General features: G+C 31.9%; 1 long non-coding RNA gene across 1 annotated transcript; it reads left to right on the forward strand.

Moving 5' to 3' along the window:
- Window positions 1–1,365: 1,365 nt before the first annotated feature.
- On the forward strand, window positions 1,366–2,325 carry LOC120197679. The gene is made up of 2 exons (XR_005523287.1): window positions 1,366–1,423; window positions 2,263–2,325. It is a non-coding gene; the product is annotated as an uncharacterized LOC120197679 (long non-coding RNA).
- Window positions 2,326–2,892: the final 567 nt, after the last annotated feature.

The following is a 2,892-nucleotide window of genomic DNA, read 5'->3' on the forward strand; positions in this document are numbered from 1 at the left end:
AAGGTAGGGTTTTCCTTCACATAAAGCCTTTAAATTCCATGGGCTTTAGTCTCATTCCTTTAGCTATTTTCTAAACTTGATCTTGATTTAGACCTTTGACTAGTGGATCCTCAATGTTATACTTTGATCTTACAAAATCAATAGAGATAACTCCATATGAGATTAATTGTCTAATAGTATTGTGTCGACGACACATATATCTCGATTTATCATTATTAATGAAATTTTGTACTCTAGAAATTGTTGTTTAGTTGTCATAATATTTGCATACTATGGGTATTGGTTTCGGCCATTTTGGAATATCCTCAAGAAAGTTATGAATCCATTCTACTTCTTTTCCAGATTTGTCTTAGAAAAGTATAAGTGATAGTAAATATATCACCACAAGGGAAGGTTCAAAGGATTACACCTACCTACCCTATGCAACTGTCGATTGTAGAGGCTTTCACTACATCGTGTCCATATGTTTTTGATAAAATTATCAATTCCATTCATGTGGAGAATTGTTAGAAAAAATGGTGAATTGTATTAATGGATTTAATATTTTTATTAAAAATCATATTCCTTTTAAATATTACAAATTAAAAGATATTCTTTAATTTGAATATTAGTAGAATAATTATTCTTTTAAAATATGTCAAATTTAAAAAGGTATTTATTATATATTTAACTTTGACTATTAAAAGATAATTGTATATTTTTGAATATTTTAAATTAAAATAATATCTATTTAAGTTTGGATAATAAAAAAAGTTTATATCTTTTGAATATTTCAAATTAAAAGATATTATTATCTGTTTAAATTTGGATATTAAAAGATATTTGGTTGGAGTAAATATCTCTTGAAAATCTTGTATAAATACTGAGCTAACCTGCTAAGTTTTTAATATCTTAGAACTCATTCTATTTTCTTCAAAAAAATATTTTATCTCCTTCTTAGTTTTCCGGTGATAGGCGAAAAAAAATATTTTCGATCAAAAGATAAAAAATAGAAGAGTATTTTATTTATTTATTTTTTTAATAAATTAATTTCTTCTATTTTATTTATCTCAGGTTCGATTTCGTCTCATATTATTATATTGAATAACACGGTGCTCGCCAACTCTTATGCTTGCTCGTCTCGTGGTCATATCAAACAAATCAAAAATAATCTCAAAAACATTTCCAATGCTTCCCAAACTATTACCGATTATATGCAAGTTGTTAAAACCAAAGCTGATGAGTTTGCACTCTTGGTAAACCTTTAGATGCAAAGGATCTTATTGAAAAAGTTATAGAAGGCCTTGATAAACCTTCCAACCGGTTATTGATGCTGTTTCTATGTCTTTGTCCGTTCCGCTCTTCCTACAGTAGATTCAGATGATCTCCTGTTTGTTTACAATTTGATAGCTACTGAAGACAGGGTTATCGCTCGAACCGTCTGGTTTTCTTCGCTCCATTTTTTTTTTTGTAAGAAAAACCACTGAGGTCAGTGGGAGTTCCTTCTCCTCAGCGACACGTGATCGGGGCTGAGAGAGCTTTGATTCCATGCGGTGGCACGTCCAGCTCAGTAAGTCCGAGAGTTCCTCCTCTGCCCATCCTGGCGATCTTATCAGCCAGGCTGTTTGCTTCGCGTGGGACATATCTCACATGGACTCTCCAGCTTTGCTCCACTTTTTTATTGTCCGTGTTTAAAAAAAATTGATGTAATACATATTTGAATAGAATTTAGCTGATCTATATTCTTATAATTATTATAATTAGTAGTATATATAAACCTATACCAAATCAACGTGTTTTAATCCCAATCAATTTTGGGTTTCAGCCACAAAAATAACGAAATAAAGTAATTTATGTTGGGTGCACGGATGCTCCACCGTATGCTACGTGAATTTGTTTCGTTATTCTAAAAGTGCATCCCTTGATCTGTCTTATGTGATCAAATGGTTCTCACTTTATCTTCTATAGGAATTATCCCAACTTGGGGATTGATTGTTTTTTCTAACTTGTCCTTGTCATACCAGATATGCATTGTAACATTTTCATCTCGGCTATACTCATCTTTTGTATATGTTTCTTCTTGTTAATCCAACATTCTGTGCCTTATAGCAATGCAATTATAATAGCTGTCCTATAAAACACTCACTCCAAACTCAAAGGTTTTTCTCATATTAGATCATAAGTTTAACAGCAAATGTATTTTAGTGTATAAATATGAATAATTTGATGTTCCTAAGTTTCTTGATGTCAATCCTTATTAGTACTATGTACATTCTATAATAGGAAAGTTCTAAGGGAGACATCTGGTGGAAGAGATGCAGAGCGTGTTGCCCTGAAGTTGGAAATTAAAGTCGAGGTAAATTGATTTGTACTTTTTTGGTCATGATTAAGTTTTAAATCCTTCAAACAGGAAAAATTTTCTTAAGCTGTATTTAATTATGAACAGTTGATTCTGATATTGTCATATTTCTTTAGGCGATAGATTTTGACAAAGAAGGAGCAGTCTTGCGTATAAAGGGGAAGAACACCTCGGAGAACGAACATGTTACGGTAGGTGTACCATAGAATGTTGTCTCTTCTTTAATATTTTTTATTGCTTTTAAATGCAAATTCATTGTCTTGTTGCAGATAGGGGCATTCCATACTCTCCAACTTCAGCTTCATCGACCTTTTGTGTTAGCAAAGGTAGCTATCATTTTTGGAATTATCTCTGTCCTTTCTTGTTTGTCGACTAGCCTTGGGTGCTATATCTGTGCAATGTACAAATTGTATGCTTTTAGGTGTCTCTTTCATACTAGAGTAAGCAAACTTGTATTCTTGATAGTTGTGAATATCACTCTAGTTGTTTCAATTCATCTGCACACATATTCCTGTCTGGTTAAAGAATCTTTGATTCGGCATAAACTTTACTTT

The sequence above is a fragment of the Hibiscus syriacus genome, unplaced genomic scaffold (genome assembly GCF_006381635.1).
Source record: "Hibiscus syriacus cultivar Baekdansim isolate YM2019G1 unplaced genomic scaffold, ASM638163v2 tig00117048_pilon, whole genome shotgun sequence".
NCBI lineage: Eukaryota > Viridiplantae > Streptophyta > Magnoliopsida > Malvales > Malvaceae > Hibiscus > Hibiscus syriacus.